The sequence below is a fragment of the Protomyctophum bolini genome (genome assembly GCF_963924005.1).
Source record: "Protomyctophum bolini genome assembly, chromosome: 22".
NCBI lineage: Eukaryota > Metazoa > Chordata > Actinopteri > Myctophiformes > Myctophidae > Protomyctophum > Protomyctophum bolini.
Window position 1 is genome coordinate 2,904,499 of NC_137883.1, and position 14,460 is coordinate 2,918,958.

The 14,460-nt window shown below is 42.3% G+C and overlaps 1 protein-coding gene across 1 annotated transcript in view; it reads left to right on the forward strand.

Moving 5' to 3' along the window:
* Positions 1 to 4,239: 4,239 nt before the first annotated feature.
* The window catches only part of LOC308310051 (tyrosine-protein kinase JAK2-like), a 73,138-nt gene continuing 62,917 nt past the window's right edge, over positions 4,240 to 14,460 (forward strand). Inside the window, exon 1 of the mRNA XM_080756099.1 lies at positions 4,240 to 4,481. The gene's annotated coding sequence lies outside the window, so the exon portion shown is untranslated. The remainder of the gene's footprint in view (positions 4,482 to 14,460) is intronic.

Consider the following 14,460-nt stretch of genomic DNA (forward strand, 5'->3'; position numbering starts at 1 on the left):
ATTACAGGAAACTCTCGTTAAACTTTCCAACAAACTCCGGTAAACTCCCGAATTGTACCATCACACCTGTATATTACCGTATATTACTGTATATGCCCGCTAAACTTGAGGTTTACGGGCAAAATACAGTGCCCATAATTGCCCGTTAACTCCTCTTTTCACGCAGTGATATATATATATACACCAGATTTTTTTTTTTTTAATAGAAGATAAGATAGAAGATAAATACTTTGTTACTCCACTGCGCCCCCTCTAGCGATTTTTATTTTAGCAGAAGTCGAGAGGCTGGGCTACAGTAGCCCTGAATCGCTAGCCACGCCCATTAAGAAAATATGTTCTGGATGAAGTGAAACGAAATGAGAGAGTGTCAGGCAGTTCATGTGAGGGCACAAAAAACATCGGGAGTCATGGGACTTCCAATGCTCTATGCAACAGCAGCAACGGCATTAGGGCCACACACGCACACGCACACGCTCGCACACACACACACACACACACACACACACACACACACACACACACACACACACACACACACACACACACACACAGAGAAGGTCGCGTGCACGCATCAGCCTGAGTGACGGCAGACTGCTGGGCGAGTGCTGGTGCTTTGGCATTCAGGGTGAGATCAACATATGGAATGAATTATGTACTGGCCATATATGGAGGCTGCATGGAGCGTGTCTTGAGTGTACAGGGTTTGATGAGGTCAGATCAACATATGGGATGTCAGAACAGGAAGGACAGGTGGGGGAGGATCAACATATGGAATGTCAAAACAGGTCAGCTCCATATATGGAGATCTAAGGGTTTGAGGTCAGGTATAGTGTCGCTGGCCGGCTCTATATGCAGATCTATATCGAGGGTTCGATGAGGTTCAGTGTTGTGATCTTGATATATGGTGACGGCCATATATGGTGGCTTGACGTGTCACAAGACGTGACCATATATATATATATAGGCGTGACAAAAAACACACACACACACACACACACACACACACACACACACAAACCGACGGGAAATGCACGGTTTCATAGTTAACTGTGACCTTGAGTCGCAACTATATGAAATATCTCATGTCACGACCAAGGTCATTTGGGAGCCGTGGATTATACAAATGGACGTGTATTAGGCTGCAGACGTCCATCTGAAAATATGTTGTGCCAGGGAGCTCCAGAAGAGAAGATTTCTGTTTTCAAGAATAAAAAAATCTGGCAGATCTACAAGCTCACAGTGACGGTGTCAAGCTTGTAGTTATAGAAGTATATAACATATAGGGCTAAAGTGGTTAAACTGATTGTGATGCTATATCTCATTTTGCCTGGGGACCCCCAGCTGGAACCGCCTCAAAAGTGCACGGACCCCACTTTGACTGCAATATACATGTGAGGCTACAGTATATATGAGGTTATATAATATAATGCACCATGGTCTCTGGAGGAGTCTTTCTGGCGTGTCTCCACATGGGCAAGAGTTTTAGATTCCATGAGGCTCATTAGGGCAAGAAGAATGTTTGTTTTGTCCCAGACAGGTATTTACAGTTTCAGAATGTCTGGAGCCAAGAAGTGACTGGATGTGACTGATGGGTTTTCACATGCTATCATCATCATCATCATCATCACCATCACCATCATCATCATGACATTATTTTTTTATTTTTACTTTCTGTATTGTCCGCATGTCTTACAATCATGAATCATGTTGATGTGTTTTGCATGTGCCTATATAAGATTGTCAATAGGCTATAATAAAAACAATAATAAAATAATAATAATACTACTACTAATAATAATAATAATATTAATATTAATAATAATTAAATCAACTGGAAATTCGGTCTGACATGTCAATTTAAGCACTCAAATGTAGAGGAGAGTAGGCTATAGGAGGACGAATTTCACCCTATATGTGCATATATACATTACATGTGTCAAATACCCAACACCCAATTAACAACAACCCGTTACCTCATGCAATGAATAGGCTATAGTTGACTTAACCTTCATAATTCAATGATTTCAATCCCACCTTTAGTTTTTGTTTTGCAGGTTCGTTTTATCTTCCGTAACGAGTCGATAATATATGGGACCACCACCAGCACACAGGACGTCAAAAAGAAAGAAACCACGAGTGTGTGGAAGGGAAAAAACAAAAACAGAGATCTTGACCTAATTCATCTTTAACGACTTTTACAATCGCTGTCATCTATACGAGAAACACCCAACCATTGCCGTCGTTCCTCCATGAATGATGGATGATGGTCCGCGACGCCCGTCTCGTATCGTTCGGTCATTGAGAAGAAGGTATTATACAAACGGCAGCTTCCTTCCTGTTTCCGAAGCATCTTTTTGCACTGTGTGAAGAAAGGATGGATTTATTAACCCTTCAAATGCCTTTGTTTATATCACTGCATCTCCTCTGGGGAGGAAAGAAAGCGACACGACATCTCGCTATTAGCTCTATTAAAGGCATGTATACATCTAAAGAGTCCTTCCTCAGTCATCATAAATTATATAAAGGCTGAAAATAAAATAAAAAGAAGCCTGGAAACGATATTTAAAATAAGGGTGACGAAAGAGGTGCAATGTCGAAAACAAACCACTTGGTGGTGCTAAGGTTACATGAGTCTTTACCGACCTGACCTGACGCGAGTGATGACAGCAGAGCTAAACATTATTGTAATGTTATGTAGATTTAGATTGACCTATTTGTATTTTATTTATTTTAGCATTGTGTAGCTCTGGACTGGAGTGTAGCCTATAGGCTACTGTGTAAAGCCTATACACATCTAAGACCTTTACCTCCTTTATGATGAATTCCTGTTCTGTTCTTTGGCTATAGAAGTGTCTATTTGTACGTCTCTATAATACATGATGCTATGATGGAACTTGCGGATTGCAGCTTTAACCCTGCATGGTGATTTTCACACCCCCTGCCTGTCTACTCCGCCCATGGATTTGACTCCAGACGTCCAAACTGAAACTGATGATCATATCGCGCGCGCGTGTGTGTGTTACTGTTTGCAGTGGCGGTGCGCACCCTCACAGTATCTAGGCCAGACCCGAATAGTTCTGATGATCCTCATGGGGGCTATCCGCAGCCCCGCCTCCCCCCCCAGCCCCGCCCCCCCCCCCCCAGCGGTGAAAAAAAAGAAGTTGATGTTTTCTCGCGTTTACGCTGATATGACGTGAAGCTAGCGGAAAGGCATTTACGTGGATTTCATGTGTCCCGACCTAGACCTAGAAATGCCTGTGATCATTTAATTATACTTCGTACTAGTCTATATATATGATATATAAATGCCGAGTGCACTTGCATGCCTATGCATGCATTCTAGAGGCAAGTCCCATAAGGAAACTGCCCCTGCAAGCGACACCTTTTTATTTATTTATTAGGATATTTCTATAGCATGCGCGATTGCGCTGCTCACTTGACAGCCTTCTCTAGGCTACTCGCAGTGCAACGCGTTGTGAGCTTGTAGATCGGCTCCCGTGGACTCGCGGTGCATGTTAAAAAACAAACTCACAATTATAATAAGAACATAGGCCTACACTTATCTGCATTCTGCACTGTACGAATCCAACGTTGTTTAGTGTTGTTTAGTGAGTCGGTTCTCTGACTGTCGGTGTGTGTGTGTGTGTGTGGGGCGGACAGCAGCATGCGGCCGCTGAACCGAGTCCAATCTGGGTGAAATTTACATTGGAAAATTAATATAACGGCGCGGTGAGCCCGGCAAGGACAGAACACGGCGACGGCCCGATAAAAGTGCCGTTGGAATAGTAGCTTCTTCGGCAGGTTTAAGCGGCGACAGGCTGGCATCACTGGAGAACTGTAGCTTCCTCTGTCTGGACGAAGCGACCCTTCTTAGCTGGTGGTGGTTTCATTGTGAATGAAGTAAGCATCACACTGACACAGTGACACTGTACTGTAGGCATATTTATACATACCTGGCTAGGTGAAAACAAAAGAAACCTGATTAGCATTTGAGTACTTGGTGGCCGCACCCAACCCATTTTAACACCTCTGAACAGCCAGTGGAGAGGTTCACATTTTCGGAATGTAACATAGTATGCAGTCTGTGACAGAGTCAGAAAATCTGTAATGTAACTAATGTTAATATAAAATGTCCACGAAAATGTTCATGGGGGCTAAAAGGGGCTATTTAATTCTTCATGGGGGCTATAGCCCCATAGCCCCCACAGACTCTACGTGGCTGATCTAGGCTAGTACGTATACGTGACGTTATAACTTTCAAATAAATACTAAGCTAATTCATTCAAACGTCGTAATCCTTGCTCATTTATGTAAGTAAACTTTACTTCTGTGTCGCTGTCTGAGTGACTGAGTGACTGACGCGACCGAATTAATGGACACACTGTGCATTAGTGCTTTTTAATGTTCACATACCAGCGTGAAGAATACCGTGAATACAGTTGGGCAACTGATCAACAGACAAGGAGCTGCGAACACGTACAGTAAGTAGCCTATAGTCTACATACATACACGTACAGTCAGACAGACAGACAGACAGACAGACAGACAGACTGACTGACTGAGTCAGTGCAGTTTTTGTTGTAAAAAAGTGTGTATAACTTTCTTGTCTTGTAGGCCCATATGCTCTAGTCTAGGATGATTGATGATGATGATGATGATGATGTGTGTGTGTGTGTGTGTGTGTGTGTGTGTGTGTGTGTGTGTGTGTGTGTGTGGGTGTGTGTGGGTGGGTGTGCATGTGTTATATTACCTTTTCATGGCAAGTTCAAGGTAATTATAATAGCAGGCATCATAAGTTGAATGATTGATGTATTTATTAACAGATTGGAGAATTACAGTACATTTCAAGCACAACTCAATACAAAACTGTTAACTGTTAACATAAGTACCGGTATTACACTTGTTTACAATAGGGCCGACCGTGTTCAATGCATTATAACAAAGACGTACAAATAAACACTTCTTATAGCCAAAAACTGAAAATCACCATAGAGGAGGTATAAAGGGAAACAAAATAAGCCAGTTTTGAAGGAGTCAAGGGATCCGCATGTCTTAATGACTGTTGGCAGGGCGTTCCACATTTTGGTGGCATAGGAGCAAAAATAATTTAGCCCCTTGTTTGTGCCGAATCTGGGTTGCACATGGTTTGTTGAACTCCCTCTGGTGTTGTGGGTGTGGACTTCGTTGACATTAAGGAAGTATTTCGACAGGTACATGGGTATCTTGGTGAAGTATTTAGACAGGTACATGGGTATCTTGGTGAAGTATTTCGACAGGTACATGGGTATCTTGGTGAAGTATTTAGACAGGTACATGGGTATCTTGGTGAAGTATTTAGACAGGTACATGGGTATCTTGGTGAAGTATTTAGACAGGTACATGGGTATCTTGGTGAAGTATTTAGACAGTTACATGGGTATCTTGGTGAAGTATTTAGACAGGTACATGGGTATCTTGGTGAAGTATTTAGACAGGTACATGGGTATCTTGGTGAAGTATTTAGACAGGTACATGGGTATCTTGGTGAAGTATTTCGACAGGTACATGGGTATCTTGGTGAAGTATTTAGACAGGTACATGGGTATCTTGGTGAAGTATTTAGACACGTACATGGGTATCTTGGTGAAGTATTTAGACAGGTACATGGGTATCTTGGTGAAGTATTTCGACAGGTACATGGGTATCTTGGTGAAGTATTTAGACAGGTACATGGGTATCTTGGTGAAGTATTTAGACAGGGTATCTTGGTGCAGGTGTAGCGAATCTTGTGGACCAGACCCACTCGATCGCTCTGTCATGTGTATTGGCATTATTATGACGGGGTAATTGGGTATGACACAAGAGTCATCATGACATGATAGTGACTTTTGGAGCTACATTACTTTAGTTTACACCAACCTGACCAGGTTTAGAATAGCCATGGTCGGATCAAGGCTTATACCAGATGATGTGAAAGCAAAAGTCTAGAAGGTTTAGAAGTGATTCCTTTGTGTTTATTTATTGATTGATTTGGTCCGCTGCTCTGCTCTTAATAAAGGGCGATAGTTATCACAATAGTTATCACAAGTTAATACAGAGAAACACAAATAGTGTTTCTAATTGACAGCGAGCTGGCTAACACCACCATAGTAGGCCTACAGTGTAAACTAGGGCTGTCAGAACGAATTTCATAATATGAAAGAAATTCGAATATTAAAAAATATATATATATTCGAAAGCTAAAATTGCCATTCGAATGGAGCTTTTATCATTTATTAATTCTATTTAATATTTTTATTTAGTTTTATGTTATTTTATCCGCTCACTAAATGTATTGAGTAATGAATCTACCGCTGTGAAATCTCCCCGGCCGCTTCCACTGCATGTGAAAAGGTGCACGCCGGTCACGTCGCAGAAGAGGTCATTGATTGGCTAACGTAGGGCCAGATTTCAGGGTAAGCCAATCAGAGACAGTCTACAGGGTGGGCGGGCTTACTGGCTGTAGCACATTTAATCACAGACACACAAACCCTTGTAACACATACATAGATACTAGTATACTACGCAGACAGAAATCGCCGGTAGAACGAAAATCATAATACAGTCTCACGACGCAACTTAATTGCACATCTGTGCTTGCCTTTCATCCACGCTTCTATAGCCTTTTAAATCTCATTTCCCATCCACGGGCACAAGCAAAGTGATATCAGCATCTTCCACCCGATCTGTGGTGTTGTTTCTGACGAGGGTAGCAACTAGTTAGCATGGGAGCTAACATTAGTTTAACTCTGGTTCATATCGTATCGTTAGAAGCCAAGGAGTCCTCCTTAATAACACACTCGATGCTGCGTTTACACGGGCAGACACAGACGAATGCTAATATCATTTGGAGCAGGCCGAGCAGCTACTGTACACGTCTGTTTGCATCAACATGTTGCTGGCTTCACAATGAATGATAGATTTTATCGTTGCCTCTGCCCGTGTTTAATGGTCAGGATTTCACTGTCCACAGCTGGCAGACCTGTCAAAACTATGCACTTCCCAAAACTCACAACACATGCCAGCCACGTGTATTATTATAGGCTAAATATGAGCTAAAATAAACAATGTAAATATTCGAATATTTTCGAAAATTACAAATAATTAAGCAATGAAATTCGAATTGGATTATAGAGGTGAATTGACAGCCCTAGTGTGAACTAGGCTATAGTAATAGTATAGTCTATGCACGAGACTACTGCTGAAATAATAATAATTATGTGTTTTACTCACTCAATCAGTCAGTCAGTCAGTCAGTCAGTCTACAAATAAATCAATCAATCTGTCACTCACTCTCTCTCTCACACACACACACACACACACACACACACACACACACACACACACACACACACACACACACACACACACACACAATTACTGACTGCATGACTCATTGGTCGTTTGCAGTTCACTCTTTAGTACAGGTTTATTTAATTTTTACGGTTTAATGCAGTCAAAGACCCCCACATTTACCTTCATATATAGGCCATGGATGGACCCGACTTTATCCAAGGCGCTTTACAGAGATTGTGCAACACATTCACACATTCACACACCTTTACATAGCTTGTGCATTACATTCACCCATTCACACACGCATTCACACACCGATGGCGGCGGTAACCATGCAAGGCACCAACCAGCACATCAGGGGCAATTAGGGGGTTCAGAGTCTTGCTCAAGGACACTTCGACGCTAACTCTGGGGGAGCCCACAGGGTTCGAACTGGCAACCTTGCGGTTACCATCCGGCCACCTCTACCCCCCTGAGCCACCGCCCTGAGCACTAACATGTTGAGAAACCACTGCGGGCTTAGCTGGGAAACAAACAGAATATAGGGAAGGTTTGCTGACATCATGCAGCTCGCTGCATCAGAGCAGTGTCTGCCTGGGCCCATATCTCCCAGAGCTCAGCTATACAGCACAGAGGCCCTGATAAGGCAATAATACGGCCTGGGACTGGCTGGCTGCTATGATAAACACAGGGGTGCACGCGCGCATGCACGCCCGCACACAGACACACAGACAGAGAGAGGAGTGTGACTTCAACTAGTCATTGATTGAGATGTTCTGAACTATACCGTAATAAAGTCTTGGTGCATGTCTTGTTTTCACAATGTGGCGTTTCAGTTGAAACTAGACGATGCAGAGCATGCAGTCAGTGTGAGAAATGTGTGGTATCATCATGACCTTGTCCTTGATTCAAAGAACACGGACGATAACGTTGTGGACATCGTCGACTCGGTGCAAATATAAATGAGAATAACACTGAGAAAAAAACAGCCTGGCATGCACTGGCTATAGATAGACAGTACTTTCTCATGCCTCGGGCTTGGAGCATGGGCTGTTCACCGCATGTATAAAATGCACTTTCCACCGGAATATAAATACTTTTAGTTACTCCACTTCCCTCTACCGATATTGCGAAGAGAAAATCCCCCCAATTAAATCCTTTTCTGGCCAAAAAGTGCATTTTATACATGTGGTGGGGGGGGGCTCAGAGTGCGTCCACCGGGGGAAGACCAAAACCGTCTTTGTATTGTTGAGTAGCGAAAATGTTCTTTTTATGTGAGCAGTAGTCCAGAGGCTGGGCTACATTTCATGTGAGGGCATTCCAATGCTCTATGCAACGGCATTAGGGCCACACGCGCGCAGCCGCGCACGCACACGCACGCACACACGCACGCACGCACGCACGCACGCACGCACACAAACTGCTTTTAAAAACACTAACCATCGACCACATGGCCATGATGCTATTGCAACACACACCAGGACAGGATACAACAAACAACTCATAGCATAGGAGGCCTTTGCTATGTGCATGTTGTTGTCGCTGCGTTATTGTCGAGAGTATAATGGCTGTGCGTGATATTGAATGATATATTTATGTCATACAAAGTGCACATTGACATATAAAGTGCATATGTACATGCACTGTCTATGTCAATATGCACTTTTATTGCATAACACACCTTGCACATTAAAGGACAACTTTAGTTTTTTTTCAACCAAGGTTCATGTTTTAGGTTTGTTATTAGAGAAACTAAAAGTTTGAGTGTTAATTTTCTTTCATTTGCTGCTTTCTTTCGTTTTAGGGATTTTAGCAGTTTTTGACAGGGGGGCGGGGGCATTCGAGCATGGGGCTAAATATGTATTTTTTAACACAATTTGATGGTGATTTATTTTTTTATGGTTTACTATAGTCCTAATAAACGCCAGGAAATTACATCTGGCCACAAAAGATCACAGGATCTCTTGAATGTGACAAACTGACATATTGAGCCTATACACACAGTATATAAGCCTTCCCCCAGTAAGCTACCTTCACATTCAGTAGATCCTGTGATCTTCTGTGGCCAGATGTAATTTCCTGACGTTTATTAGGACTATAGTAAACCATAAAAAAAGAAATCACCATAACATTGTGTTAAAAAATACATATTTAGACCCATGCTCGAATGCCCCCGCCCCCCTGTCAAAAACAGCTAGATTCCCTAAAATGAAAGAAAGCAGCAAATGAAAAAAAGATTAACACTCATCTTTTACTTTATCTAATAACAAACTAAAACATGAACCTTGGTTGAAAAAAACAAAAGTTGTCCTTTAAGGTCAATCGCGCACTTACCGGTATTGTACTTTTTCTCGTATCGGTTTTGGGGTGCATTTCGCATCCCAAAACGCAGTTTAACCCATTCTGACCTGAGATCAGATTCATACGAGGTTTCCACTGGACACACACTGGTCTGATTAACCCATTCTGACCTGAGATCAGATTCCAAAAAATGTCAGTCGTTCTTCGATTTTTCAAAAATAGCAGACCTACAAGCTCGTAGCGCGCCACTCGGTGGCGCGCTATGAGCTTGTAGATCTGCTATTTTTCAATAGCTAAAGCAGGTGTGCCCACACTTTTTTGACTTGAGGTCTACTTTTAAAATTGCCAGCTCAAGGTGATCTACCAACCAAAAAAATATTATCCCATTGCTTAAAATAGTCAAAATAAATAACATTAAGGCATTAGGACTGTTTCAATCAATCAATTCTATTTATTTACCTTTATTTTGTTAAAGTTACTCTTTGTAATAATGTCAATCAATTTAAATTTGTAATAACATATTGCTCATAAAATGTTACAAATATTAAAAGTATGACACATAAAAAGCATACACAATCACATGAAGGAATAATGCACTCAACTCAACCAGAGCAGAACTACCACAGGACTCTGGCAATCAATGAATAGGCCTACAGTTGCAACCACTATATTAATGGAAAGTATTTCATACAATTTAAATTAAAAAAATCTGAACTATCCCTTTAATCAGATGACTGCTTTCAGCCTTGCACTGAATGGAGTCCGTCAGCGCTGCGTAATCCGGACAGTCACTGCTGACAGCTAGTCTTAAACAGGCTTCCAAATGATCGTCCGTCAACGTGGAACGATATTTGGACTTAATTATCTTCATGTGGGAAAACGCTGATTCACATAAATATGTGGAGCCAAATAACGCTGTGAGCGAGGCTGCACAAGTCCTGATGTTTGGATACTTTTCCTTCACGAGTAAATTCCAATCGCGGGCGCGCAACTTTAACTGTATGTCAGCCTGCAGTGCCATGATGTCATTCTCCAACGCAGAAGAGTTCATGTTAAAAAGTGTTGCTATTTTCGAGGCAATGGAATCAACATCAGCTTCTGAATGGGAAGCACATGAATGTAGCGATGGGCTCGAGTAAGGCAAACGCAGTTGGACTTGGAATGTGACATTGTGAAAAAATAATCTTCTTCCCACTCTGCATGGACGTGATATGTTTTAGGCTTCTTTGCCGCGCGCATCTTGCTATATGAACAATGATGGATAGATATCCTTTTAATTTGTTTGTTTAACAACATAACAGACCCGACGTTCCCCACACTTGAAAACAAGGCACTGCATTGTGGGGGGTTTTAAAGCAGCCGACGCCGTGCCTGCCCGAGGCGACTCGAGGATTGTTTTTTTGTTTTTTGTTTTTTTCATGGCAGGGCCAAGCGGTCTACTTGCGCAGCGCTTGCGATCGACTGGTCGACCGCGATCGACGTAATGGGCACCCCTGAGCTAAAGCATAACATGATGTTAACACCAAAACGGGTTCCCGGTCAGAATGGGTTAAGGGACGCAATAAACAACGACCTCTGCATCCACGGGCTGCACTACTGTACTCAGCATGGACAGTAAAAAATAATACACGTTCATCTTTTTTTTTGCTGCAATTTGTAAAAAAAATGGCGAAATATGACTCCTGACGTCGTTGAAGTGGGACTCATAAAATGTCCCTGGGACTCGTCGAAAAGACCCGTCCCTGCATCCCGGGACTCATTACATTGAAAACCTATTTACATCACCGACGTGTATTGTAGTATGTTTATTGTATTTTATTGTGTTGTGTGACGCTGCAACCAATTTGCCCCCCGGGGACCTTTAAATCAACTTGAACCTTGAACCTATATAGGTATACTGCCTGGGGGCCTCAGATTTGGTGCCTTCCAGGGCCCAGATTCCTGACCAGGTATTTACTTAAAGCAGTACATGCTTACTGTAAAGCACTTCAAGCAGAATTAGAATGTGTAAATGTTGCCTGCATATAGCTTATCAACAGTACCCCCAACTTTCAGCAGCTGTCACTAACTCCCTCCCACTATAGGGAAACTGAATTTCAGTATTTACGAGATGCATAATGTGTTCCTAGATCAGTTTACAAACACATTGTTGAATCAATGTTTTGGTAAGGAATTCATTCTTCCGGTTGTATTAACCCATTTAGACCTGAGGACGATTCTACAAATGTCTTCAAAACCATGACAGTTTTCTGAAAAACCCATGTTTCTATGTCAGACTATGTCACGACTTTTCAAAAATAGCAGACCTATACAAGCTCGTATGAGCTTGTAGATCTGCTATTTTTCAATAGCTAAAGTTTAACATAACGCTTAAAACACTATGTTGAGTTCAGAACTCAATCTAGTGGGTGAAAGGTGATGAAGCAAATTTACAGTACTATATTATGTTGTTTTAGTATTAAATGATTATCCTGTGTTCTTAGTTGCATGCCTGAGATCTGAGATCAGGGGCAGCCATGCAGCCAGCTGCAGATAATTGCCGTATGCAAGGGAGTTTAGGTCGGCAGGTCACGCACCTGCCAGCTTCAGTGGCCCCTTTGATTTATAGCTGTGGTCTGGAAGGGAAGATCTAGCACTAACAAGCTTATAGGAGAGGAGCTCTGAATGAATATTCCATCCATCCAACTTCAACCGCTTATCCGTAGTCGGGTCGCGGGGGCAACAGCTCCACCAGAGAGCTCCAGACGTCCCTCTCCAGAGCAACATTGGTGACTTCCTCCCGGGGGGGATCCCGAGACGTTCCAAGGCCATGTGAGTCGATGTAAACCCTCCATCTGCGGCTTGGTCTGCCCCGGGGTCTCCTCCCAGTGTTACGTGCGTCGAGGACCTCCCTATAGGGAGACGCCCGAGAGGCATCCTAACCAGATGCCCCGAATCACCTAATCTGGCTCCTTTCCAGGTGAAGGAGACATTACTCCGAGTCTCTCCCGTGTGACTGAACTTCTCACCCTGTCTCTAAGGGAGATGCCATGCACCCGTTGAAAAAAACTCATTTCGGCCACTTGTATTCGCGACCTTATTCTTTCGGTCATGATGACCCACACTTCATGAGCATAGGTGATGAATATCTAAATGAATATCTTTAATAGTCAAATTATGAACTGACTGTCAGGCAAGAGCAGCTCACTTTGTGCTTAGTTGGAACAACATGTCTGATTTGTGAATGATATACACAAATATATACAAAATACATTTTACATATCTCATGACATTTAGTCGACTAAAACTAGACTACCACTAAGACATTCCAGGTGACTAAAATGTGACTAAAACTAAATTGTAACTATTCAAGAGACTTTATAAAAACTAAACTCAAAATGTGCTGCCAAAAAACAACAGTGGAGTTCACTATAGTGACACCGTTATGGGCTCGGACTGACCTGGTGTAAAGGTATAGGAAGGCTGCAGTGTAACCAATGGATGCCCAGGATGGACTGAATGTGACAACAACAACAACAACAACAACAACAACAACACTGTTCGCCTCCAGACGTTCATTCTGGAAAAGGGGGCCTCTGCTATAGATTTACAGAAGTTGCCCGTGGCGATGTTACAGCACTGAAGTCAGGACTCGCGTTCCAACGCTTCCAGAGTCCAGAGTTTGAATGTTGTTTTCAATGGCATGCACAGATAGACACTATAGGTGGTGCTGGAGCACCCCCTGCCCTTTTGGCAATGTGCCCTTTTGAAAAAAATGGCACATTGCCCTTTTATTATTTTTTATCATTTTTATTTCTTTTGTACACTGTACAGTATGTGGACCATGCGGTGACATTGATCAATTATTGATAAAAAAGCTTCTAATATATTATTTAGGCCCCAGAATCTATAAAAGGCAACCGACCAGTTCCACACGCTACACAAGGTGCCCTTTTTTTCACTTGAGCACCTGCCCCTCTAAATGTCTGTGCACGCCACTGGTTACTTGTTTTGCTCATGATCAGTCGATACCTCCCGTGACTGTGGTAGACTATTCGAGCGGTGATCATGGAGCCTTTGCAGGTTTTGCCCCTATAGCTATATGGAATGAGCTCCTCCACTCCACCTTAAAGAACTGTGGTTTCTGTGGACTGTTGAAAACTCACCTTTTTAAAACAGGCCTTTCCATATAGCCGGCCTGGTTAAATGTTAAATGCTTCATTTTAACTCTATTTAGTCTATTCTGTCTTACTTTATTAGTGATTTAGTTCTTGACTATTGACTTGTTTTAATTTTTACAGTTGTTAAAGCACTTTGTGACTGTAATTGTCTGTGAAAGGTGCTCTATAAATAAACTTTACTTATTTACTTACTTACTATTCGTCTTGAGTCTTAGGAGTCTTAGGAGTAATTAGGAGTTCAATTACAAGTGCAAGGAGGTATCACAAATCCTGAAACACCCCGTTGGCCAGGGTAATGGTTTCCGATGGTACTGTACTGTCAGATAGATTAAGTACTATACTGTATATGTAACAGAAAGCATTTTGTGTTTGTTAACCACCGTGCTGTTCTTTATTTAGTTTTTAAGAGGATATACAGTCTAAACTACCAGTGCCGCTGTGCATATTCTATTTTAATAGCCTCGCAATGGAATATAAAATACTGCTGACTAAATGTAATAGGCTACTATAGTGTCATCATAGGCCGACCGGCCCGGCCACACAGATCTGTCTAGTTGAAAATATCATCTTTGTCCTTCCCTGCCTGGGAAAATCAGCTTGCTCAGTGCCTGCATAATGCCAATGGTCAATGCCTACTCCTACTGTATGTGCATCCTACTATAAATGCGCTATGTCGTGCGTGTGA